The 27,587-nt window shown below is 46.5% G+C and overlaps 1 protein-coding gene across 4 annotated transcripts in view; it reads right to left on the bottom strand.

Annotated features, from left to right (window-relative positions):
- Positions 1-27,240, bottom strand: part of PLPPR1 (phospholipid phosphatase related 1) — a 137,615-nt gene extending 110,375 nt beyond the window's left edge. The window contains exon 1 of one of the 4 annotated variants that reach the window (XM_074570198.1): positions 27,140-27,240. The gene's annotated coding sequence lies outside the window, so the exon portion shown is untranslated. Of the gene's footprint in view, positions 1-26,613; positions 26,857-27,139 lie in introns of those variants that run through there. The other 3 variants (XM_074570194.1, XM_074570195.1, XM_074570197.1) reach the window with 3 other exon arrangements.
- Between the last annotated feature and the right edge of the window lie 347 nt (positions 27,241-27,587).

Here is a 27,587-nt window from a genome sequence, read left to right as displayed (position 1 = left end):
CATTTGAAGGCGAGCAAAGTCTTGAGGATAAAGAGTGACCCACTTAAAGCATGTTCCACTTTAGACTGGAGAACGCATCACCCCAGTCTGACAGCAGGGGATCGGTTTTGAAATTTGAAATTGCTTTATCTTTGTCTCAGCAAGGGTAATGAGATGAAAGGGATTAGAGACCTGAGCTGTGATTGAGACCAGAATAAGTTACTATTTTCTAGCAGCTTAAGAAGACAGCAATGTCCTATTGCTATTCCTTTACAACATCACCATAATTCACAGCAGTTCTGCTCTTTTTTGTCTCTCGGTCAAAACGCTTCTATTATCATTGCGTTTAAAGGGGGTTTGCTGAGAGATGTTTAGCAGTCCCATTTGAACTCTCTCACTCTTGATTGAAATTGTGTATTATTGTTACCAGCTATCAAGAAACTTTGCACCTCTTCCGGAAATTTACACTTTGGTGGAGGCTGTTGGCAGATTTCTGCGTATGTGTGCAAGCTGAGAGCTGGTATTTCAGCGGGTTATGTACTAGCAATACAGAATATGACAGCAGGCTTGTAGATGACCATACAGACAGGCGCCTGGCGGAAAACCCTGGTCTCGATCACACACGCCTTCTCCCTCCACCTGTGAGAGGCTGCCTGTAATTGACATTGCAAAAGGACATGCTGCAACACAGCCAAAGGGCAAATGGGAGAGACCGCAGAGCCTGCATTTAGGCATGCATCGCCGCCCCAGTCCAGATCTATTTACAGGCCTCCCGTGGGTGCCGACTAACACCATCATTACAGCCCCTGTCTGCTGCTCTCTAGCACAGATGAGGGCACGGAGCTTGCCCTCTAACCACGACACGGCCTCAATGGCAGATTTCAGGGGGGGGGAGGCAAAAACTAATTGCTCTGAGCAAGCTTGTCTTTAAAAAGTCACTGATTGCTTTGTGTCTAACCCTGCATTATAAAAAAGCAAAATCTGTATTTAAAGGCCTCTGCTGATTTCAGAGTATTTTTTTGTTAGCCCGAATCTGACAAGAACACCTAGAAGCACAGTTATTTTTCTTCCAAAAAAAAAGAAAGCACAAAAAAAAAAAAAAAAAGAAAGAATCAGTAATACCTATACTATGAATGGGCTACACAAGGGCCACTTCCCAGATGTCAGGAGATGCTGAAGGAGATTTCACCAAGGGAGACACATCTGGTCAACATGGCCAGCCCCTTCCTGAGAGCGGCCTCGCCACTAGAATCATTTGGGAACCGCTGCCTATGATCACAAACTGTTTGGGAAAAGGGACCGTATTTTGTCTCTGTAGTCCCAGCATTTGCAGAATCCTTAAGCACCTCTGAAGAATAGTTTCACATAAATGAGTAACAACAAGCCTTTAAGACCCAGGCAGCCTTTATGCACATTTTTCAGGGCAGCCCCTGGTCAGAAGTTTTGGGTTCAAAGACCAGGGCAGATGACTGCGATCAGCTACTCCAACTTCCCTCACACAGATGAGGAGAGAAGCACATCCTCTGGGTCTTGCCTCATGATTCAGCTTTTTTGCTTGGTTGAGATTATTTTTTTCTACTGCTAAAGAAAATCTGAAATCAGATTTTTATAGTAACCTACCAGACCCCCTAAGAATGAAAGAGCTATTTATTCAGAGAGATAAAGGTGCTTCCTTGTCAGAGTACTGTGGTGGGTTGACCTTGGCCAAAAGCCGAATTCCTATCCAGCCTCTCAATCACTCCCCCTCGTCAGCAGGATGGGGGGAGAATATAGGATGAGAAAGCTCATGGGTCGAGGCAAAGACAAGGAGATGGCTTACCGATTACTGTGGTGGGCAAAACGGACTTGACTTGGGGGGAAAGGGGAATTAAATTGATTTATTGCCAGGTAAAATAGACTTATGTAGTAAGAAACAAAGATAAACACACCAACACCTTCCCTACAGACACATCAGAAGATGGTGGTTTCTCTCTGCTGTTCCTTCCCATTCACACCTTCCCCCATGCTCTGGGCTCTCCACCGGCAGCAGGGCAGATCTGTTCCGGCCCCAGGATGCTGCTCAGTGCCTCCTGCCCCTCCTTGCTCTTCCCCTCCTGTCCCTTGCTCTTTTTTCCTTACTCCTCTGCTGCTTCAGCATTTTTGCCTTTTCTTCATAGAATAGTTTGGGTTGGAAGGGATCTTTGAAGGTCATCTAGCTCAAGCCACATGCAATGAGCAGGGACATCCTCAACTCGATCACGTTGCTCAGAGCCCCGTCCAATCTGACACCGAATGTTTCCAGGGATGGGGCATCTACCACCTCTCTGGGCAACCTGGGCCAGTGTTTCATCACCCTCAGAGTAACAAATTTCTTCCTTATATCTAGTCTTCCAGTTTAAAACCATTATCCCTTGTCCTATCACTACCAGCCCTACTAAAAAGTTTGTCTCCATATTTCTTAGAAGCCCCCTTTAGGTACTGGAAGGCCGCTATAGGGTCTCCCCAGAGCCTTCCCTTCTCCAGGCTGAACAACCCCAACTCTCTCAGCCTGTCTTCACAGCAGAGGTGTTCCAGCCCTCGGATCACCTTCATGGCCCTCCTCTGGACTTGCTCCAACAGGTCCATGTCCTTCCTGTGCTGAGGACTCCAGAATTGGACGCAGTACTCCAGGTGGGGTCTCACAAGCATGGAGCAGAGGGGCAGAATCACCTCCCTCAACCTGCTGGCCACGCTTCTTTTGATGAAGCCTGGGATGCTGTTGCTTTCTGGTCTGCGAGCGCACATTGCTGGCTCATGTTGAGCTTCTCGTCCACCAGCACTCCCAAGTCCTTCTCTTCAGGGCTGCTCTCAGTCCCTTCATCCCTTCTGCACATTTTGGCAACTGCACCCGTAGCTGAGAGGCTGGGCTGGTCATGGCTGGTTCCAGATGGCTCCAAGGACCCACCGCTGGGCCTAGAGCTGGCTGGAGCCCTCTGGAACCAGCCGTGACCAGCCCTGGGCATCCCCCAGCAGAGACACTGACATTGACCTCCCTTCAGCAGAGATCCTGAAACTGAGCTGAGACTGACACAGATTTATTTAGACATTACAAAGGATGTGATTGAGGGGGAGAGGGAAAGGAAAAAAATCAAGCTGACTGCTGCAAGTCTTGTTTGCAAGGATGTTAGCATGTTTTTGTCAGCAAAACATGCAGCTCCTGCTGCTCAGGTCAGATCCCCGTAGGAAGGGAGGAATCAGCAGTTCCCAACCTACTCACTCCCTGGCCTTAGATTTCGAAGGCATTGGTTCATGGCTATCGTCCCTGCCGGACTTCCAGGGAGAGGATGGCATCCCGCCACGCTGCCGCTCCAGCACCTTTCTCCCATTCCCTATCCACTGGTCCCAGGACATTTTTCCCACAGCTGAAGATGGGACAAGGTTGATAACCTCCTTGCTCTTTTTCAGCTCCGTGAGACGGAAGAAATTGCACTACCCTGAATAAGGAGAAATGGGCAATGTGTCTTCAAGGCACAGAGATACCAATAATGTTCTTGCCGTTGACACCAGAGACATAACTCACCGAGTTTCAGAAATATGCAACAAGAGAAAAAAGAAAAAAAAAAAGACAACTACAAAGTTAAGTCTCTGTAGTTAAAGAAGTGACATTCCCTTGGGTCACTGCACTGCTGTTGGATTTGACATAAATGATGCCGTTGAGAGCAGGCAGGTAAACAGGAGCCGCAGATTTGTGCAACAACGTACAACAGGCCAAAACAAGGGCTGCAGCCACTGAGGCAGCTGCTCTGCCTGACCTGTACCCACGGAGGCCTGCAATGCCTGGGCTGCCCTAACGAGGACTGCAGAGGAGCCTGGAAGTTTTGCTTTTGACCTCATTCATTGACTTCAAGGGAATGAGGGTCTCCTATTCAGGATTCACCGTGCAACAAGCTGCCTTCTTTACCTCCTAACAAGCACTTACTTGAAAAGCCAAGGAATGGATTAATGCTGTGGCTTTATTCACAAACGACTCTTCTGTGCTATTAAAGGCAAGATGATTTGCAATACAAGTGCATGGCGCGCTGGGACTGATCCCAACAGTGAGACTAAGACTGAACTACTGAGTTTGGGTTGACCTGAAGAACTCTTCATTCAAACCAAATCCAGTTTTCAGCCACAGCTAGGGATGATTAATATAAATAAAATGTCTCTCACTGTTAACGTTCAAAGAAAAGGCACTTAAAACTAAGAGAAGGTGATAGCAATCTCCTTGGTTTTGCTAGCTCTGCCATTTACAAAGGTCGTAACTCAAGAAATAAACCTTGTTTTGATGCACTCATGTAAGTCCAGTGGACACAGTCACAAAGTTTAAAGCTAGGATGCATTCAAGTAGCTTGTTAAAGTTAATATATCACTAGTATCTCAGTATGCCATACTCCAAACACCACAATATTTTATGCTATTACTTGACAGTGAATACCTTTTGTCAGAGGTCTTTCTTCTGACAACGCTGTGCTGGCTATTGCATTTACCAGGCAGGGATTTCAGATAGCTCTCTCTCCACACATTACTGTGATGTCTGAGTGCGTGGCTCAGCCTTCCCTTACGAACACTTAAGAATCAGACAGTCCAATATGACTTCGACAATGCCTCCCTATTGTGACAATACTGCTCTATATAGGATTTTCCACAGCACCAGGCTTAAGGTCTTCATTCACTGATGTCTGTACAAACCCTACCATCAATTGCTACATGGGGAAGGTTAGGGCAAGGCCAGGTGCTTCAGAAAACCTTGCCCACGAAGCTCCAGTGCAGCCTCAAAGCGCTGTGAGTAGCAACACACACCCCAAAGCACTTTTTGCCACTGTTCAGATGAAATAATGCCTCCAAGACTACAGGCAGGCTTCTGCACACCCACATGGCTCTGAGTCTGACACAAACAGGATTTCTAAGTAGATCAGCTCTCATCGTTTAATCTGAAAGGCCTGGCTTTAAACACACCTGATTTACAGAGTCTTTCAGACATACTAGTTTGAGACAAGAAAGCTTTTTTGTCACCCTGTTACTATTGCACATGCAAACCAGAAACTGGATGGAGAACAAACAGAATAACCAGTGCTCCATTCTGGGGACATGGCCTTTGGCTGTAAATCAGGCTGGCCCCAAATAATTTGGGATTTGTTTATGATGAGGTCACCTCAAAGGTGATTACATACTCCCCATTGTGGAATGTAAGGACAGGCCTTTTGTGATCTGAAGAGCAAGGTGAGGACAGCAATTAGACCTCCATTGTACTCAAGCTCCAGGCACAAGCACACAAAACACAACTGTTTTCATATGTGCAAACACATTAAACTTTTTGTCTCCACAGAGCACTATGCCTCGATCCACCTAAGAAGAGTTCACCCAGGTAGGCACCCTCACAACCCACTAACGGACATTTTGATGTCCTTACCATCCCTGTCCTCCTTCCTTCATGCACAGGAGCGGGGAAAAGCATGTCTTCTGCCACAAGACCGAAGATGATGTCCAGTCACTGCTAGTCCTGCTGTGCCACCACACGAAACCATGCTTCTCTCTAATCGCTGAATTGGCAAGCAAGGTTTCTCTCATTAACCTAGACCCCAGCTAAGAGCCCAGACAGGTCATTTACAAGCTGTTTGCCTCTTCTGCCACTGGAAATGTTAGCGGCTGCCCATCTCACGCTTATGGCTCCTTAACAGCAAGAGAAGAGAAGGCTCCGGGGAGACCTCATAGCAGCCTTCCAGTACCTAAAGGGGGCCTACAGGAAAGATGGGGAGGGACTCTTGTTCAGGGGTTGGAGCAATAGGATGAGGGGTAACGGTTTTAAACTGAAAGAGGGTAGATTTAGATTAGATATTAGGAGGAAATTCTTTAGTGTGAGGGTGGTGAGACACTGGAACAGGTTGCCCAGAGAAGCTGTGGCTGCCCCATCCCTGGAGGTGTTCAAGGCCAGGCTGGATGGGGTTTGAGCAACCTGGTCTGGTGGGAGGTGTCCCTGCCCAGGGCAGGGGGTTGGAACTAGATGATCTTTAAGGTCCCTTCTAACCCAAACCATTCTATGATTCTGTGATTCCCTAATACAAACATCTTGAGCGCAGGAGGTGCTTGCCTCCTTTCCAGGGTTAAAGCCCTTTGTTGTCAGGCTCCCTTCCCTGTCTGCAGCAAACAAACCCTCTGAGGAGGGACAAAAGTCCATATCCTCATTAGTATTTCTTAACATAGAGCAAAAGGTTTCCCAGACATTTCAGTTGTGATTAATGCTGTGAAGACACTGCTAGGCAAAGCTTGGCTGGCCAAAAAAAGTACAAAACATTTTTCATGGATGTCACCTCCAATTCAAAGATAAATTTGCTTCAGCTATTCCTCTGTCTCTCCCTGCTCATGTGGCCCACTCTCTAGTGAATTAAAGCCTAGTAAAAGTATGCTTGCTTTTCTCCTCTGTACACAGAAATCACATCCAACTTGGGAAGCCCTTGGACTGAAATGGCTGGAGGTGAAAGACTGTTATAAAGAAGTACTGTATATGTGCCATCCCAAGGCAGCGTGGTGCCCTTCCCTGGATGCCTTACTGCATTACATGGACGTAGACTGGCTAAGAACCCTGGACCACCAAAGAAAATGAGTACAGCTCCAGATGGAAACTGTTTTTCAGATGGTCAGTTTTTAAACAACAGAAAGCTTTCTAAAGAAAGCAAAACATTTATTGTCCAAAAAGCCATTACACAAAAAATAATTTTTTATATCAGGAAGGCTGACTTTGTACTTTTGAATAGTCTAGAATACGCATCAGAGTTCATTTAAAAAAAAAAAAAAAAACTTGCACTAAAGCATCATTCTCACTTTAGCAGCAGAGCAAGTGAGTTTTGCATATGTGGTTTCTGGAAGCAAGAAGTAGAGGGACAAGAAGGAAGAGTAAGACAGAGCAGTGGCACCAACAAAAGCAAAGTCCTCAGGAGATCAGCCAGCAGAAGCAGTTGGCTTTTATCTGCCTTTTGCTTGGGGATAGACATCTATTTGCTAGGTCAGAAGAAAATGATCAGGCAGGAGAAAATCCAACTTCCAGTGCTTTCAGTCAGTGGCACTCTGGGCTTGTGACACTTTTAACCTCACCTTCTGCCACCTGGGTTGCAATTACCTTGCAATTTCTCATACCCTACACTGCTTAAGAATCTGGCTTCTTTTTCAAGCTACAGCTCCTGGATTCATGTGCTACTATTAGGAAGGTGAAATCAAGCAAGTTCTCTAACTCACCATTGCAAGGACAATGCTCAATAACAGAAACCCTACAGAATATGAAACAGAAAGCCAAAGAAAATCCATCCACTAAAAAATGACTCTTAACTCTTTAAGTTCCCAGTGCAAAATTTAGCAGCTATAAGCTGCAAAATTCAGCAGCTAACAAGTTTACCCAGATAAAATCAATAACCACATCTTCTTTATTGTCTGTGGAGTATGAAGACTTTCTCACTTCCATGCATCCTTATGATTGCTTGCAAGTTAAGACAGTTTTAGGATCTCCTTTTGTCAGAGGCCAAATCCTATGAAGATAGCTCTCAGCTGCCATCGAAGGACTAGGACATGCACAACGTAGCAAGGTCAGAGGCAGAGTTAGTAGCTGAGCCTGCACTTCTGAAGTTGTAGGACTTATTTTGATCACCACATCTATTCTTCCTTCCCCCAGACAGATACAGATTACCATTCCCTGAGAGCTCCTTTCTATTCAACCAAGAAAAGTATGAATGACGGAATAGAGGGGCATTAGAAGGAGCAGTCTTCTGCTTAACAGGTCTCCGTACAGTATCACAGGTCTACCTGGACACAACTGGAACAGGAAATACAGCCTAGGCTACCTCTACACTATGCAAGTCATCAGAGCCTTCTCTTTTTACATGTCCCAACTTTTTTGCAACTAAGAATATAGTCTTAGAGAGTTCCTTAAATAAGGTTTTAGATAGAAAAAAAATACAAGAAGTTACAGGAAATAACAGCAGGTACAAAAGCACCCCACTATTTATATATATTTATGTTTGGTTTTGATAAATCCGTGCTATCAAGACTCAGAGCATATCCATTGAAGCCAATGGGAGTTCACCTGTGCAAGGCATCAAGAGATTAACATGACGTGTTATGGACTCTTAAAAATGTAATATATTTCATCATAAGCATAATGCAGAACACATTATGGAGGCGAAATTCAGCCCTTCTGGGAACAGGAAGGGAAAAGGAAGCAATCCCAATCCAGCCGATGTAAAACAAATTTGAGCAGCAGGGCTCTGGAATGGAGGCTATAAAACCAGGCTAGACCAGGGAATAAGGCAGTTCAATGGATCTAAGGAGTCTAGTGGATGGCTAGAAGAATAAAGAGGACAACAGGACAGTGGCCCGGATACTGAATCTCAGAAATGGAATATCTACTAAAATTGAGAATAGCCCGAGCGCATACCACCACTCTCAGGCATCCACCTGAGTGAAGGAACCAGCGCATCAAAAATTTGTCCCCGGATGGCATCTGATCACCCAGTGCCCTGCGTGAGGCAGTGGTCTAATCTCAATCACCTTAAATCTGACTGCATCAAATCCTTGCTCTCCTCTCCATTTGATTTTCCTAGCTTATCTTCTTACACAGCAGAAGGCTTCATCTGATGTTAATGCTTGTATTTCACATCATTGAAAGACAAGATTTTCTTTCACCTCTTGCCAACTGGCTCTGCAAACATGCTGGTAAGTGAGCAACAAATAACACTGTTGGTTTAAACCACTCCTTTAACTGTGTGTGCTATAGAAAATGGCTGAACACGCAGCAACAGCTTTTAGAAAGACATGGTGAATTTCTGACAAGCACATTTCTAAATGATGCTCAAAGGTTAGTTATGTTCAGATACAAGTTTTTATTATTATCTATATATTTACAAGTGAGTGCCATGCTGCATACTTGTCTTGCTGACACACAGAAACTTCCAAAATAGCCAAATGAACAAACTCATGCAAGAAATAAGATATTTAAAGAACTGATTAAATCAAGGAGTTACTCCTTGGAGCCTGAAGAGAAAGTGGATAGTAAGTAACTTACCCTGTGCCATCAGCCTTCCTTACGAACCCTCCCATTCCCTCTCACCAAAATATTACACCTGCTTTCTTCTTCTTCACAAACCTGTTTGACTAGGTAGAGCTCTTGGATCCTCAGGGCTGTGCTCTCCACTTGTTAAACTGGCAGAGCTTCAATGAAGCCCGGGCTTTGTTCCTGATTGAGATTCGTACCTTTATCAATTAACTGGAGAAATTTCAAGTCCGCAGCAAGGAGCTAATGGCTTTCATTATGGGTGCAGCAAACCACCTGCTTTTCTACTTGCTAGCTTGCAAAGCAATGCCAGTCACGAAGCTTGACAAAAAGGAGGAAACATTTATTTCAAAGTTAAGCAAGCATAATGGATTAGACTTCAAGGGTTTGATACAGTCCAAGGTGTGCGGAATTGTAAGCCAAATGTTGGTGTCCAAAATCCAGTGGTGCCATCACTATCAAACAAGAAAGTTGGCCCAAAATGGTGTTCAGAGGACCTTCCAGGGCTGCTGTACCCTGTTGCTGACTGCTTAAATCATGATACCGCATGTGACAAAATTAATCTCTAGGTGAGTGGCTCCTGCATTTGCCATGCTCTTGGGCGAACGCCCTCTCTGCAAGTCTCTGGGGGTGTCATTCCTGACTTTGACATTTCAAAAATTGTGCAGCCTGATGGGCTCCCATTCCTCCAAATACCACCATTTCCCAGGCAGATGCATTTAGAGCAGCTCTAGGGCTGGGGCTGCTCTGAGCAGTGTCCTCAAACTAGCTGATCTTCTGCCTGGTGAGCAGGGCGAGAGACCTAGGGGCATGCTCATAGCACACTGAAGCTGCAAGGGGTGCTGAGGAAGGGTTTTGGAGACATGGCTGCTCTTTTTCCACCTCAGACTACGCACTGCATGCTGCCTTTGCTTGAGATGGCCTGTATTTAAGGCAGTGTCAGGCAGGTGAAGTTCCAACTCAGCTCTCCCACCTCCCAGATGAAGACCTCAACCGCTATCCCATGTGGATACTCAACCCAATGGCAGTGCCACATAAGAGGTCACTGGCGGACTTCAACCATGAGCTTTTCACCAGTATTATCGTCTGTCCAGGGAAATTTAATTATAGTGGCCCTAGTTCCCAAGCTCGTGTGACTTTGTGTAGCACCACATTGCTCAGCGCAGAACAACCAGCTGCAGGTACCACAGGCTGTCTCCACACCAACCGCCCCAGCAACTTCACCCCTTGCACATGTACCCGAACCAGGTTTGAGGGACCTCCTGGGATGCTACCAAAACCACCCAAGCCAGAGGGTGGACACTCTTGCATTTTGAGCCTTCTGCTCTAAGTGGCTACTTCACCTGAGCTAGCTGCTGGAAGCTGGGGTGACACAGGAGGCTTTGGACAGGGGTCACAGAGGAACAGAGCACAGTAATATCAAGGAGGAGGAAGGGAGGACAGTGAAAACCACCCCTATACTTCAGTCCTCCTCTTTACTGCATGCTGAGCTTACTCAAGCACACAGAAATTATGTAACCCAAAAACCTGAACTCTGAAAAACTGCACTTCTAAACCCAACAATCTCTAAGCTTCTGGCTGGCTGCAGGAATATTTCCTGTGACAAGTTTTAGCGGTGACGGAGAAGGTGAGGAAGCACTGCTACTCTTTACAGAGAGAGCTGAACACCACCGAAACAGTCACCACTGGTGCCACTTTCCCTCTTTTGGGTTTAGGGAAGCAAAGGACACCCAGACTTCACTTTGCCTGACTCCTGTAGCCCACCCCACAGCGACCATGGTGAAATAGAAATGTTTCGCAGCGTGAGACAGATCTGTTGCAGACGTTAGCTTTGCTATCACTCTAAATGAAGGACAACGCAAATAAATTTATATGGTGAAGCGAGAAGGACGGAAAAGGTTAGCTTTGATGCCTTTCCAGAGAGTTTAAGTAAAAGGGTAGAAGATATGAGCAGCAAGAGGGCTTGGGGTGAGAATGTAGTAGAGACACAACGAATCCCACGGTGCAGGCCAGTGAAATCCATTAGAGAATGCAAAGGGCTAAGTTCTGCTCTTCTTTACAAGCCCTCAAATAGATTATACAGATGCAAGTGTCAGCAGAGCGTGGCCCCGTGTGTCCAGCTGGGCTTGCGTGCGGTTGTGGTTGTTGAAGGGAAGACCTTGATTGACAGCAGAAAACAACATTCACAGAGCTAAGCCCTCGCAGGGCTGACGGAGAAAGGTCAAAGAGCAGGCTTTCAGACAAAAAAAGGAAAACACATCCTCATGAGGAACAGCAGAGGTGGTAAAAAAAACAACTTGAGTAGCAAAATTCTCCCACCTTTTTATACAAAGATCACAGGCCTTCAAGAAGAAAAGCAATTTAACTGCCACTGGTTAATACTTCTACTTGAAGTGTGTGTTCATGTGAAGAGCGGTATGACAATCACGTCCACTAATGTAACTGCCTGATGATAAAAAGGGACGTCTGCTACTTAGGAACACACCCTTGTGTTCGAGAACATCCATCAGAGAAAACCGTGCGGCACATGATCAAATTTTACATAGTATGGATTTTTTTCTAAATTTCAAATTCTTACAAATTATTCCTTTTCATCATGCACCGAAGGGAACGACATTTCATTTTAATGTATTGGGTTTAAAAATACAAGCATTAAAAGAATACTAAAGTTAGCTTTTTCTTTTTTTTTTTTTTTCAATTTTGACCATGGTAATTGTCCTTTCCTCAAAACCTATTTTTCAACACCACGCTAAAAAGGAGTAGAGCTTCTTTAAAAACGAAAAAGACAAAGCAATTGACCTTAAAAATCTCTTTTTTCCCCTACAGTTTTGAGAAAGAAAACATCTATAATTGGCATATCTCATTAAAAAACTCAGCTACGCTATGATAGTAATAAGTGGGTAGTAAAGTGAGACTAACATTTTAATTAAGTCCTTTTAATTTCTAGGCTAAATTTTCTTCATATTATGTGAACCTTTGAGGGTTACCGAAGCCTGTCCTATGGTCAAAGGCATGCTAAAAACACCATTCCTCAGACAAATCTCCCTCAGTTACATGCCCCTTGCTTTTGTTGAGAGCATTTTAACTCTTCCAGCCAGTCTCTCCCTTTTACATCCGCATCACTTATCACTTGTAAAGACCCGTCTCAAGGTCCTGGCTTCTTCAAGCTGGGAAAGACTATGTTATGATTGATTTCCCAGCTACTCTCTTCAGGATGATGCTTCTTAGGCAGGCAGTTACTGGAAATGTGAGTAGCTTGGATGCCTCATCTGTATCCACTCAACAGCAGATAAGCTGTGCTTCAAGCCACAGATATTGGGACTGCTATAAAGGCACCAGAACAGTCAAAAAAGGGAAAACACATCCTCACGAGGAACAGCAGAGGAGGTAAAAAAAAAACTTGAGTGGCAGGATTCTCCCACCTTCTGTCCAAAGATCACAGGCCTTCGAGAGGAGAAGAAGAACACTCAAGATGCCACCTCCCGGTGCAGCAGCCTCCAGGTGCTCAGCAGGCGGTAGCAGACTGCAGGATAATAAACTTCCCTGCAGCTTCTTCCCAGCCCCTGGACAGACCGGTGAAGACTCATGGCCTGAATGCATCCTGGTGCCCATCCTTTTCACTTCGGTCAAGCTAATTTACGTCCCCACCATTTGCTTTCTGGCCAAATCACCAAGAAGTGAAACTTCCTGAAGAAGTCTCTGGGTGTTAGCAGCTCTTCAATGTAAGACTACACATTGGAGCAAGCTCCAAGTCTTTTTTTTGCGTCACAGAAGCTAATCTGATTTGTTTGCCTTTCCATTAGGTTGCGAGACTGGGAGACAAGGCTAGCAAAGCAGAGTGGAAGGTGACAGGAAAAAAAAAAAAGACGAGCATATACTGAGGGCTGACTCAAAACAGCCAAACACACATTCGGCTGGAAGAGAAATGCCTTAATAAATTGGTGTTCATTGTATGTCAGCACGCACAGCGTTAAGGGCTTATGGACAAACACAAGATCTGCACTGTGAAACAGTCCCCTGGAAAACATTTGAAATTAAGGCAAGATCATACATTTATTTACTTATTTATTTAAGGCATTAGCCTTTTTTATGTTAAAATTGAAGTTCGGGGGTGGCTACAGGACTTGCAAATACTGGGTGAAACCCTGATTGCACTGAATCAGTAGAGGCTTTGCCATTACGTTCAAGAGAATCAAAGATCCATCAAATTCTCTGAAGAACACTGCAACAGTATGGGGAAAGATGGTCTCTTGCAGCATAGCTTCTCCAAAATGTGAATGAGTTGACATCAAAAGATCTAGCGTTATTCTTGAAACATGGATACCCACAGAATTCAGTTTGTGATTTATTTTTTGCTTCTGTTTCATTTTCAGGGCTAACAGTGGCCAAGATGGGAGTTGAGACTTCATTAGCAGAATGAAGTTTTCTAAAAAATGAACGATTTTTAAGTAATACAGAGATTAGAAAGAATTTGAGTGCCTGCATTAATCAGTGCTTAACCTGAGCAAACCAGAAATGAGAGAAAAGCTCAACCACTTTTCTGTTTGGCTTAATTTCACTCCACTCAATCCACCTAATGCTGTGTAGTACATAAAACCTAGGCTACCTGCACAGGGTTATATTTCACCTTTCACATGGCACATGCCATCCTCTGCTATAAACCTGCATAACCCCACGGGCTGCAACAAGCCAGGTTATTGTCAGCAGATCAGTACCATGAACTGTACCTTCATGTATAGACAGAAAGATAGGGGAAAGAAACGTATGCTTCTCTGGAAGATACTTGTAAAGCTTAGATACCTTTTTGGAGGATGTTCCTGAGACAAGACATACATTGCAGTGTTGAAAAGACCAGCGAATGGAACTCCCTGCCTGTTTGCATCCGAGGTCAAACCAAGAGAATGCTCCAAGTGCAGAGGAAGGCTAAAAGTGCTGTGGAGACACTAGTAAGAAGCTGCACGGCCTTAATCCTGATATAACAGCTCTACAGTATAGGACTGGTCTAGAGACATGACATTCTGCGTTCACACACGCGTGGGTACAGACCCCCGAACACAGCGGGGGGATCCCATCTTCTGCTCAGCCTGCAAGGTATAGAGAAAACAGGATGACAGCAGAGACCAAGCCTCATTCCCCTAACACTCGTCAACCACAACTGATGCCCACAGAGCCACTACCATTTCATTCTCTTCCACCTCCACTTTATATCGTATCACCCGCCTTCTGCCCTCCTGCTGCAAGTCCAGCTGTATCTGTGGTAACTCATATTCATCATACACGGACACGCTCTGCATCCATTAAATGTGAAGTTTTGCATGATTTTCAGGATAACAGCGACACCCTCCCAGCACCTCAGCATTTCCTTGCAAGCTGTCGCTGCTCAACTGTTCAGCTACTGTTTACAGCAAACTGATAAAACAGGGCATGAACTGCTTCTGCTACACTAATGCAGAGGGAGAGAGAAGTTCTGAAAATTAGTTTTTAACTCCCATCTTTCACTCACCTGAACTGAAATATTGCCATTACCTCCTGTGCTCCACAACCCGTCAGCAAAACCTTCCAGCAGAACTGTTTGAAGGCTTAAAAGCAAATAATTTTTAAAAGTACCGGTCTTGAATCACTGATGATTTGACCAAAACTTTGAGTCTCTCACTGAGGCTGTTAAGGCTTAAAACAAAACTCCAATTGCTACCACGAATGCCTTAACTAATACTTGGAAGTAATCTCCGTTCACTTTCCTGACATAATGCAGTTACTGAGGAAGTCTCAGTTTCCTCTTTCTGTCATCATCTCAGGTAGATGACATCAAAACTGCAAGAGACAAAAGTAAATAAGGGTTGAGAAGACCAGTGTATTAAGGAAGGCGAAGGCTGGACGCCCAGGCAAGGTCAGAGAACACCAGACTCCTCCAGGAGCCAAGCTGGGAACAAGCTTGAAAAGGACCTGACTCTTGCCAGCCAGGCTGTTGAAGGCTTTGCCACTGAATACATGCACGTAAACAACCCCCAGAAGAGTTGCGTGACTCACAGTCACACCAAAGTAGTTATATAAAGCAGAAAAAGCTTGCGGTTACGGTACATGAAATGTTGTCGAGGAGGATGAAGGAGGTGAACATGACTGGTTTGAGTCCCAAGATGGACACCTCGCACATCTGCCTTCAGGCCAAAGGGCACAGACGGAGCAGAAAAATGGCTTTTTCTATTACAAGAGGATGGAGGAGCTGACAAGGGACAAAGCACCACATAAAGAAAATTCACGGGCCTGAGGTCTAGGAGGACTTGGGTACCCTGACCTCCTATCATCCCTCTTTCTCTCTGACCACAGAGCCATTCAATGCCAATTGAAACCCATTTAGGAATTAACACAACCTCTTCACTAAGGTGCAGAATGCAAAAATCTCAAAATGTGCTTTCGCTTCCTGTGGCTTGATAGGAGCTTCACTTGAAATGCTCACTGTGCGCTCTCCGTTCTGATTAACATACCATTTACTGCCTGACTCATTCACCTTTCCTCACAGAATGGTGTAGATTTTATTCTTGCCTTTCTATTTCCCTTGTTGAATCCTTTGTAATACAGATAAATACTTTCCCTTTTTCCTTTTTTTTATTTTTTTTTATTACCTGCATCATTGACTGGCTTCTGCTGAAGATCGCCGAGCTAAAAATCTACAATTTTACAAGCAGGAATACTCAGTATTTTGCTATGGCTATCTATCCCTACCTTGACTAACAAGGAAGAGGAATGGCAGTTTTAAAATGATTGCTTTCTATTGTTCCACAATAAAGTAATTTTTTTTTTAAATGATTCCACATCACATCATTGCAAACAGAAAATGTGCTCTCCATGCACTACATGGTAAAATTTTGTATGAGACCTGGGTAATGGGATTTAAAGCTGAACAGCTGTTTTTTCTAGCTCTCTCTACCAGGGCAAACATCTTGGGATCAGGAATCAGCATGGCCTCAGCAGGAATTTAGGAGCGAGACAAATACGTATCAAAAGAATAATGAAAAGTACCCTCTATTCAACAAATCATTCTCTTCTTTCAACAATTTTTTCAACAATTTCAACAATTGCCATTTTTTAAGTCCTCCTGTCTTTGGAACTCATGTTGCTCACACTTACAAGCATATTTTCCTGCCCCATAAAAGCAGTAATGCAACCAAACATCTGCTCTCTGGTGCATGCATTTTAGATCTGTGAAGCCATTTCACTGAGTTATTCAGCCAAGAAACCCATGAATAACTTTGGACCAGATTAAGTCATCTTTAAGGGCTGTGAGATACATCCATCAGACCAAGTCTCTGACAGCAGCAGAAACTGCCTCTACTATATAAATGAAGGCAGGGAAGGAATTCTGCTTAAGATAACGGAAGCCTTACGATTATAAAAGGATGGCAACATTAATAATTTAAGAAAGTGTTATGAAGATGTTAGTTTCACAAGAAGAAATGATCAAAGAAGACAGGGTTGTATGTTAACCAAGAGTCCTGGTAAGCAAATGAAGACTTACAAAAAAAACCCAGTCTGTCCTAAAACACTAGTCAAGTAGCTATTTCTAGTATTAAAAAATAACTTCTTAAGTTTAAGAAAACTTAAAACCCCTAAATTCCATATTTGGTCTGAAATTTCCTTCCTGATAAAGCTGAGCCAAAGTCCACAGTCGAAAACTTCAGTCACTGGGTGTGTATCGTCACCATCACTGTCGTCTTCTCCTAAGGAAAGCGGCATCTTCTGCCCCTTAGCTGTCAATGTCTCTTTGCAAGGCTGCATCAGCCAGAGGCCAAAGGGGAAGTGCTGTCCTAGGAGGGCACCAACATCATGGACCAACATCTTCAGCTACTGCCAGAAGTGTGGCAACGAGCAACACCATCATTTTCCAAGCAAGTATCTCCCACAGCCCAGTTCAATGGTGTAAGTCAGGGTAACGATGGTCTGCGCGTTGATGGCATCCTGGACATGGACGAGTCATACAAATTTCAAAGTCACGTGCTGAAGGAACAACATACTCCAACTTTTTGCCCTAACTCCAGATCACCAGGAATGTTATTGACATCCATCCCTAAGTTAACTTCGTCTAACCTGAGATGGAATACAGGTTATGTCAACTATTAATTAACACTATCAATATTAATTATTTTCAAATAACATCAGTTATTTGATAACAATTAGGTTTTTTTCAGCACTGAAAGAATGTTTATGGGGCTGATGGGCTGAAAGACATTACAGGATGAGGTCCTTCTCAAAATGGATTAGTTGATCTCATAAGAGCTTTGTTTTTTCTTTGGGGACCCTACTGGTGTTGATTCCAAAGGCAGGAGCATTTGACTGGATAAATGACTGCAGATTAATTGCAGATCATTATGTACTGGAAAATACAGATTATCGTGCCAGGAAATGCAGAGCTATCAGTATTGAAAAAATGTCAGCAGGTTTATTTACCATTTCCTTGACCTATATATTCCTATTTAGAGAACAAAGCCAGCAGGAGCACAAGGTCAATGATATTTACTCATTTTTTGCCATTGCAGCCAGGGCCTCTTTCTGTTACTCTCTGTTTAGCCTGGAATTAGTATTTCTTCATGAAAACAGCTTATTCATGACTCTTGTGGTGATCAGAAATGAGGTCTGATGTCATGCTTAGGTAACAAGATTGTTATAGGGTGGGGAAAAAAAAAAAAAGAAAGAGTGTCTCAATCTTTTGTTTCAAGAGCTGTTACAGTGGCAGGAAAACCTGCCTTTGGTGGTGGTCCCTGTTCCGTAGGGACAAATACTGTCACCTCCTGGGGAATCAAGGGCAATACTAAATAAAAGCAATCCATCCAGTTCCGTGCCTTCCCTTTCTTAAGGGCACTGCTGAACCCAAAGCAAAGAGCAGGGCAGGGGCCTGGGGACATGCTTTCTGCCAACTACTCCAGCAGGTAGTTTCAAAATTGAACTCTGGTTAAACAAAAGAAATTTTTTTACAAAAGGAGGCTGCAAGCCATAGACAGATAAAACAGTGGTACAAAGCAAACAAAGTATTTCATTCTGTCTGAAATGACAGCACATTTTCTTCCTGTTAGCAAGAAAAACAGCTTATGGCTTCGGTCAACCCAAAACAGTTTCCTTCCCGTTTCCCTGCTCTCCTACTTTGCCTCCTATTTCCATCACAGAACCACAAACGCAACAAAATCTCTAGAAGAATCCAATTAATTAACGCAGATATGTACAAAACCAGAATTAGCAGAGGCAAGGGACCTCCACTGGATCCTTAATCCCTCTTTGTTATGTCAAGCTCCACATCCCTTCTCTTACTCTAGATACCAAAGTCAAAAGAATTTCCTCTGCCAAACTCAAGACACTAACACAACACAGAAAAACAGATAAACCCTCACACTCTCAAGTGGAAATAAACAAAGAAAAAACCAAAACTTAATGCATCTCAAAATGGTGGATCATTTTATGTTTGCAATTTTAAGTAAACATAAAACAAACCCTCCAAAAAACAGCTCTGCAGCAAAAAAAAAAAATCTGTATGCATAATTTCTGCTCAATGTTTTGGGCCAAAACTTTTCAGAACTGAGTAATTTTTGGCAGAAATCTGTATGTTCCAGAATTTTATTTTGCTATGGAAACTGCCTGCATAAGAAAAACAAAGTCACAGACCAGCCAGTTCTAGTCAAAATTTCCTCCATTTTCATACAAATCATACAAGTGAGTGATTGGCATATAGTCCTTGAACAGCTTCTCTTTAAAGATCATTCCTTGTAGCACAGACCCTGCTTTTCTCACCAAACACCTGTGAATTAGTTATATTCTGCCACTGCCTTGCATAATCCGTTAGCTGATGGGAGTCGTACGCAGCCCGGCTCCAACATCCCCCGAGGGATCTGAACTCGGAGGCAGCCTGTGGGTGGGCCAGGTGCTGTTTTGCTGATGTGAATTACATCTCCTGGAGGACGGGTGGCAGGGTGGATTAAGGGGTCCTTATGCTATCTCTGCATTGCCTTTACAGCTTCTGCCTAGAGCTCAAGATGAGTATCACCAAACCTCTCATTTTCCTTCCTTTTCAGGTGCCTCTGTCCTTATCTAACCTGAGATACCTGAAAATTTCCAAGTTGTTTCTCAGATACGTGGGTCACTGGCTTCATGCACAAGGGAATGGGTGAGAGCAGAAGGAGATGCACTCTGTGTGACAACCCCACATAAACAACGTCCTCTCTCCATTCACTGCTGTGCCTGAAATGATTATGTACCCATATTCTCTTCAGTCTGGAGAAGAGAAGGCTCCGAGGAGACCTTAGAGCCCCTTCCAGTACCTGAAGGGGGCCTACAGGAAAGCTGGGGAGGGGCTGTTTGCAAGGGCATGTAGCGACAGGACGAGGGGCAATGGCTTTAAACTACAGCAGGGTGGGTTTAGGTTAGACATTAGGAAGAAGTTCTTTCCAGTGAGGGTGGTGAGACACTGGCACAGGTTGCCCAGAGAGGTGCGGGAGGCCCCAACTCTGGAGGCATTGAAGGCCAGGCTTGATGAGGCTCTGAGCAACCTGATCTAGTTGAAGATGTCCCTGCTTGCTGCAGGGGGGTCGGACTAGATGGCCTTTAAAGGTCCCTTCCAACCCAACACATTCTACGATTCTATGATTTTTCTCTTGTGTTTTTGGCAGCCTCGCAGTTGCAATGTAGTTGCTACAACCCCTGACCCACCTCTAGTTTTCCCAATACCACAGGCTGCTACAAAGGGCTGCCCTTGTCTGATGCTCATCGGCACAGAAAACCTACCACATAGGCAGGACACCGCTTGATGTCTGCATACTATATCCGTGTTTGGAGTACACAGTCCCATGCAGCCAGCAAGTAGCAGGGTCTCAATGAACAGCCTCAGGAAGCTGGGTATTTCTTGAATGGTATTTTATTTTTCTGGCATTTTATTTGCTGAAAGACATTACCTGCTTGTAACGGCTTTCATGACGGGCAAATTGTGTTACATCGTCTCATGTCTTTCCAAATAACAATCGCTGTATTCTCAAGATAACCAAGACTAATTTGCCTGAGTGATGCAAGGATGTGAAACCTTCATCAGTTTGTGGCTCACATTTGCACTGGGGAGACTTGAAATTCCCTTGACTCAGCCCAGTGTTAGAAGTGTAACGCTGGAGACTGGTGTCTTCTGACTGACCTGGTCCTGCTGTTAAGAAACAACAACTATCACCATATATTTCTTAAGGTGGACCATTTCTACCAGCAACTCAAATCCCTGAATACCCCAGTTGCAAAGATGACTAGTTTTTCACACCCAGTTCTTAAAAACCTGATCCATTTTCAGCTTGGTAGATGACCACAGGTTCTGCCACCTAGGAAAGGTTTTGAGTTGCCTGACACATCTCTGAGTCACACCAAAAAGATCTGCAAACACTCCTGTTCAATACATACACCTGTGTTCCCCCTCCTCTGTGGACGGCATTCCCAGCAGGGTGACTGGTAAGAGACCTCCCCAGGGCACCTCTTCATGAGGAGCACGGTCGTGCTCAGGGCAGCCAGCGGGCACCATCCTTACAAAGAAACCAAGGGCATTTGGGAGGCACTTTGCAGCCTACTGGGGCTGTCATCCCACAGCCCTGCATTTTGTAGGCTGTCGTGCCCTGCTTGTCCTCAGGTCTGCTGAGGTCTTGAAGAACCGGCATGGTGTTTCACGAGCATGGCCAAGGCCACCCTGAGAGGTAGGAAAGAGTTTTAGCACAGGAGAGCGTGTGTTTGTCCAGCAGTGAGAGGGCAAGATTCCTTCATGAGACTGTGTAAACACTTCTTCTGCCTTTATTTACCCAAACACGGCATTGCCATCACAATTGAGTTATTCCGACAGGTTACTGAGCGTGTGCTGTTGGTATTAGAAGCAGGCTTCGAGCACAAAGGAGCGTGATTTTGGTGTTTTAGGGAAGAAAAAGCACACTGTTGCAACGACTCTTCATTCTTCCAACACTTTTCCGTTCTCCAGTAAATGGTTCTCATGGGATGCCCCAAAAAGCCCAGCTGCATTTTATGGAATTATATTCTTGAAGTTTCTTGCTAAATATCTCAGTCAATTTAAAAACAAATAGCTAATACAAACTGAGTTTCTCTTTGGTTCATGCGTTATTAAGCACCCCCCTCCGTGCACAAGGAATGGAAGAAGGGCTGGAATAAGTAGAAAAATAAGTTACCGTAGAAGAGCTACCGGTAATTACTCAGCAAATACAATAAATTATTGTATATGTGGAAATTAAACATACTTCATTTTGTTGTCAGTGAGTATTTTACAAGCGTGGGTGACAGAAGCATGCAGCAGAATATAAATGTGATACAACTGCCTTTTGCAGTATCTGTGTTTCCATCAAGTTGGATTTTTTTCTCCTCTGCCTCTCTTTTTGATTGATTTAAACTGATGGATGGTGAAGCAGGATTCTGAATTCACTGGTTCCTCAGCAAAGCAGCAGAAAGCAGCACAAAAGATACCTATGAAAATTCACGCTGAAATCTCATGCTCCCATTTCAGTTGCTGAAGAGGACAGCTCTTCTAGTAAGGTCCAACCCTCAGCTTCTCTAGAAACCCATTAGCTTTGACAAACTCCAAGCAGGCATTCAGGTCCACTCAGATGAGACTATGCTGGGGACACCAGGCATGAGATTCAGACATGCTTCTTGAGACTTAGACAGCATCTGTCCTCAGAGAGGCTTAGGAAGGAGGTTCAATTTTGCATTTGCAATTTTAAAATCAGTTCTGCCTCTGGGATTGCAACGGTGGACTTAGAGCCATTAATAGAGTCAGTGTCTCACAGACATTTGCCACGAATTCTGTAAACCCTCTTTGTCATCAATAACAAGAGCCATGAACTCAAAATGTTGTCCTCCATAGGGTAACTTTGCTGAGCAAAGAACCAGCCCTCTACTTGCCAGGGCACAACAAAGAGAAAGTAAAAATCAAAGGAGGGGTGCATGGCCAAGGCTATTTAAACAAATGGCTTGCAGGAGTAGAGGATGTGGGGAATGTAACCACCCTGTATTGTCATGAAAAAAAATTGACAGCTTTAAAATACAAAAAGCAGAAACCTTACTCCAAATGCAAAAGGTGTCCCAGCCCATGGGTAGCTTTAAGCCTCTATCTGGCAGATAAAATTCTGTTAGCTGGCAACGAACGGCATGCCTTTACATTTCTGCTGGTCCTCAGATCCCTCGAGGACATGGTAAATCAATGATTAGCACATGTGTGCACATGGATCTGCCTTTAAGTCAGCTCTCATTCTGGTTAAGATATGAGAATAACACAGCATTAATCTTTCAGAAAAACAGATCAAAACACTGTCTCATACGTATCAGCCCGTTCTGTGCCCACTCCCCCACCTATGGCCACCCCTTTCCAACTTAGTATGTCCTCCATCACTCTGGTATGATTTTCACTGTAACCCCAAAGGATGGCAGCTGCACAAGACACACCAGAGGCTGTCACGGGTTGCCCTGCACCCCGCACTAGCGAAGTTCAGCCCTTTTGAAATAAAACACAGAAACCCACTCGGGTAGGGAAAGTTATCTTGCATTGCAAGATGATGTACAGACTGTGATGCACTTGCTCATTAGAGAAAGAAGGCAGCACAACAAAGATTACCATATGGATGACGCTACCCTCCATTGCCTACGAATCACCATTACAGGTGATACAGGCAGTTACTGACTGTAAGGAGGTCTGACTGTTGACAACACAGACAGGCTGTTCAAGATGTTTTGACCGTGCACAGGGTGCAGGCTACCAACAGAGCAGGTTTTCCAAAAAGGGAGAGAACGGGTTGCTGTTGGCCCCATGCCTAACAACCCAGCTAATGACTACTCAGCATAGCTACTGATACGATAGCCTCCCTTTTTCAACCCTTGCTCCTGCCATCCCATAGGCATCGACAGTAGCATGATTTTAACAAAAGCATGAGATTTTCAGAATCAGGACATGCATTGTGAACAGCAAAGCCACTCACAACTGCTCTCGCAGCTGCTGCCAAGCAAGCATTTCTGAAAAGCACCGTTGAAAAGCAAGTTTCACCCTGGACATGCAAACCCAGCAAACAATGCCTGAATAGGTAAGAGAGGATTTGTGAGCAAGCTGCAGCACCAATTTTGCACATTAGTAGCAACAAACATGTTGGTCATTAGTTTTGTGGCTATGCCCCATGCAAACATCCACCTATTAAAAACTGCAAGACCTTTGTGTGTTCTTCAGAGAACTGGGTTTGCAGATCAATGTCTGCCCCAGTATTTTCTGTCTGTGATCAGATTAAAAAAAAAAAAAAAAAAAGAAAAGAAAAATCCCAAAAGAAAGAAAACATGGCCTGTGAACAGCACAGAACTCAATGTAACACCAATCCAGGCTATCTGAAGAGCCAGAATTTCCTCCACAGTTGGGAAATTCGAAGCACAGAGCATCGCAGAGCCCCAGTCGGAGCCACAGCAGACACTACACAGCAAGTTCTGGAGAACTAACTTGCTGGCTGCCAAGCAAGCTAACAGAACAAAACTGAACCTGTTTAATTCACATGGGAATCTCACCTGGGAAAGAATGGACTAAAAACCAAGCAAAGGCTTCAAGACTTCAGCTGTCATAAGCAGGGGTGCTCTCGCTTCCTAAGAAATAACCACTCTGATTTCAGTCTCTCGGAATTTCAGCATCCTTTTGTGAGAACTAGTGGAGAACTGACTACGTATCACACATTCGCTTGGCATAAACCAGGACAGAAAGAAAAGAAAGGTTCACAAAGGCTTCTGGCATCAGCACTACAGAATTTGTCCTTGTTTTACCTTTGTTTTCAGGAAGCAAAGATGGGGAGAAATAATCTCGAAGACAGATCTTACTCTTGAAGAGTCAACAAGTTAAAAAGTTAGTCTTTTGCCGTAACTTCAACCAATACAAGGAGGCCAGCACTAGTGAATTAAAAAAATGTTTCCTTTAAGCACTGATGATATGCAACTGTTTTCCATTGGAGGAGTGTGCATAACTTGAGGGCCTAGTTCCATAATAAGTGACAATTCCACAAAAAAATCCCAGTCCAAATGATATTCACAATAGGTCCTGAACACAACTGGAAAAACACACTTCCTCCATGCTGTTGTATTATCTGCACAAACTATTAAGAAGACAAATTAGAGCACTAGAAAGTAGGCTAATCAGTTCGACATACTATCTGATGAAGTAACAATTATGGAAATGTTTTCCAACTTAAAAATATCCCTCAAAACAACAAAGTGCATCTAGACTCCTACCATTGAACAAAGATGCAGGGAAGAGTGAGCAAAAGAAAAAAAAAAAAGGAAAGTTTTTCATTATGATCAAAGAAAATTAAGATACGGTATTAAAAAAAAGACAGCTATGATGCAATTGCAAATTCAAAAATCTTCTTCTGCTACTGAACTATCTCAATTCAGTCAAAATAGGAAAATATGTCTCCAATTACAGGCCCAGCAAAAGGTTCTGTAACTGAGCATATGTGACTGCACAGCTGAGGAATTAAGGACACGGTTCCCCACTAGCTCTTTCTCTCCTCTGATGTCTCATCAACCAGAAAAAAAAAAAAAAAAAAAGCATGGCCTTTATTGTGTATGTTGAAACACATTAGAAAGCACCAAAAAACAGCACCGTTGTGCCCAGTAAGTCTACATATTCTGAGACAAGTTCACATCCGCCATCAAGGAAGAAACAGCACTCAATATCATCCTTGTTGATACACGTGGGTTTAGCATGTTTTTCAGCATCACTGGTTTTCCACCCAGAGTGAGCATAAGCCAACATTGAGATATGCCACGTGAGAGCCAGCGATGAACGTTGAGGAGAGGAATACAAATAAATAAGGAGAGGTGGCAGCGAGCTGTTGTCATAGCTCCCAGTACTTGACAGATCCTCAGGTGATGTAAATTTTTCCTGCCCTGTGTCAAGCCTCCAAAGCAGGTTCTCCTCCTACACGGTACATTGAAACTTACCTATCGACAAATGCAGAAAAGACTCCCCCTAAGGTCTTACCTGTCTTTATTTTTAGAAATAGCCCCCCAAATAATCACACCTGAGAGCAGTGAGATGACTTTAAAAAAGAGGGAAGTCCACAGGGATGTTCTTGGACTAAACTGGATCCTGAAATTCAAAGGCTGAGGGCAGTCACACCGGGCATCCTCTGCCTCAGAGGTAACCCCTTCTGCAGTAACTCTTCTGGAAACCTTCTTTCCCAAGTCAAACACAACAGCCCACTGTACAAAACTGAAAGGTTTTGTGCCCAACAAAAAAACCAGGCAGAAATCTAAGCACAGAGCCACGATCTCTGCTTTCCCTCACCATACCCTTCTCATCTGCAGGGTAGGTGGGGGGGTGTCACCTGAAGGGAGGATGTCACCTGAAGTCCCTGCTCTGTCCCAGGTGGTCTTCATGCCCGCACAAAGACCACATCACGTGCAGCGCCAGCACTGTTACTCCTACCCATTTATTTCTTAAGTAGGTGCCCAGAGGGATCAAGACAACTATTGTACAACCTCAGATATCGGATAGGAAATCTCATCTCACTACCTGCAAGCTTTAAATAACAGCTGATCAAAATGCCTGCATTTTTTCCTTTTTGGTACCACCTAGGTTTTCTAGAGATGCAAAAAACACTCTGGGTCAGGTCTCTCAAAACGTCCAAACCCGCCGGGGACATTGCATATGGTGACATTTTCACATCCCTGCTCCAAAGCCTCTTTTCTCTGCGTGCAGTGTATATCCATCACACCCCGCTGCAGCACGGTCTTCTCCCAGACTACCCACCAACTCCGCAGAGCCTGGAGGAGAAGACCACCATCGGGTAACAGTCACCGAAACGTGGTGTCCGCCTTCCGCGACCGCCGCCTCTCCGTGAGAATCCCGGCTCCGGCCCCACTCGGGGCGCAGACCACCCACCACAGACGGGGTGGGACGGTGCCGCGGGCTGCCAGGGGAGGGTGTCTGCTCCCCCGGGGACCCCCACTCCGGCCCGGTGCCAGCCCGCACTGCCCCGCCGAGGGGGGGAGCGGAGGCGACGGTGAGGGACCCTCCGTTGCGGGAGTGGGGGGGTGGGGGGTTCCCGCCTGGACGGGGCGGGTTCGCCGCCCCACGGCGGGGCGAGGGGCCGCCCGACACCTTCTCCCGGGACAAGAGCCCCCCATCCCCCGGCAAAGGCACCGCGGTCACCGCGTCCGAGCGCGCTCCTCGCCCCGGCGGGCCACCCCTCCTCCTCCTCCTCCGCTCGCCCTCTGGCGACCGGCGAGCCCGCACCGGCCCCGCGGGCTCCGCCGCCTCCCCGACCACCGGCACCCCAGGGAGGCCGGAGGCGCGGCAGCGAAACCCGCACGCTGCCGCATCCCGGCGGCAGGACGAGGGGCGGGGGAGCTGCGGGGGGGGCAGCAGCCGCCTCGCCCCGGCTCCCGCAGCCCGAGCGCCCCCCGGGCCGTGCCCGGCTCCCGCCGCCTCCCCGAGCCCCCCGCACCCGCGGCCGCAGGGCTCCCCCCTCCACCGCCCCCGTCCCTCCGCCCCCCGGGGGCCGCAGGGCTCCCCCCGCCGCGTTCCCCCCGCCGCCTTCCCCCCGCGCAGCCCGGCTCACCCCGCGGTGCGGCGCGGCGGCCCCGCTACGGGCGGCGGTCTCCATGCGGGCGGGCGGGCAGCGCCCGCCGGCCGGGCATCGTGGTCCGCCCTCCCTCCTCGGCGCGGCGGAGCGGGGCGGGGGCCGGGGACGCCCCCCCTGCTTCTTCCTCGCCCCCTCCCGCCCCCTGATTCTCCCTAAGGACGCCCGCAGGACGGCCGGCGCGGCTCCTTCCCCATCGCCCGCCTCTCCCCCTCTGCCTCCCCGGGCGCCGGGCCCGGCTGTCAGCCGCCCCCCGCCCCGGCTGCGGAGCGGAGGGAGGGGACGGGGGCCGGCCGGGGAGGGGCGGGCGGAGGGGAGGGGAGGGAGCGGGATCCCCCCCGGGCGCCACCGCGGCTCCCCCCGCCCGCCCGGCGCTGCCGAGCCCCCGGCCGGCCCCGGCGCCCGCCTTTGTGCCGGAGCCGCCGCTCCCCGGGGCTCCCCCCGCTCCCACTCGCCGCGGGGCAGGGGGCGGCACGACCCCTCCCCGCGCCCGGCACATTTCTACCTGCCGTTCGGCAGCCGGCGGGCAGAGGCCGGACGCGGCCACGCAGCCCCCTCCTGCCGCTCCTCCCCCGGCCCCGCTGCGGGAAGCGCCCAGCTCCAGCGGCCGCAGCCGCATCCCCGGGGGCTGCGGGGGATGCAGGACTGCGCACCCCCAGAACAAGGGGTTGGGGAGGAGAATGAACGCGGGGAGCAAAGCGAATAGGCGGAGGGTGAGATCTGGGTGACTCGCAGCAGCGTGGGTGCACCTGAGCCCAGGGATGCTGCGGGTGAGGGGACCCCGGCAGCCCGGAGCGCAGCCGTGCCCGTGGCAGCAGGGTGGGATCCAGCCCCCGGGCCATGTCCCGGCGTCGCTGGTGCCTCCGGTCCCCGAGCCTCATCCTGCGGGCGCGGGGCAGCGGGCAGCGCTGCTGGCCACGGCTGCTGCGCGGGGCTCGGACCCAAAACCCGCA

The sequence above is a fragment of the Larus michahellis genome, chromosome Z, assembly GCF_964199755.1.
Source record: "Larus michahellis chromosome Z, bLarMic1.1, whole genome shotgun sequence".
Taxonomy (NCBI): Eukaryota; Metazoa; Chordata; class Aves; order Charadriiformes; family Laridae; genus Larus; species Larus michahellis.
Note: the sequence above shows the minus strand (reverse complement) of the source record. Positions and strands in the feature narration are given on the sequence as shown.